Here is a 316-nt window from a genome sequence, read left to right as displayed (position 1 = left end):
TCTTCTTTCTATATTTTGTTATCACCTGATGCATATCCACAGTAGTCGCGTTGAAGTAAGAAATATCACTGATATTTTACTCTAAACTCATTGATGTGTTAAAATCAAATTGAATTTTTATCGCTGCAATACAAGTTTTTCAGATTGGGTAACAGTTACACAGTTTAATGACAATAACAACAATTTTTTTTTGAAAGTTTTTGTTTCGCTGATTGTTTATTTGATGAATAAGTTGCGAGTCTCGGTTTCATGACTTTCACGACTTTCAAACACAATCCCATCTTTCACAATATATAATTTTTTCAGCCTATGTCAC

This window comes from Saccoglossus kowalevskii, chromosome 2, assembly GCF_978046115.1.
Source record: "Saccoglossus kowalevskii chromosome 2, keSacKowa6.1, whole genome shotgun sequence".
Taxonomy (NCBI): Eukaryota; Metazoa; Hemichordata; class Enteropneusta; family Harrimaniidae; genus Saccoglossus; species Saccoglossus kowalevskii.
This window is presented reverse-complemented; position numbering follows the sequence as displayed.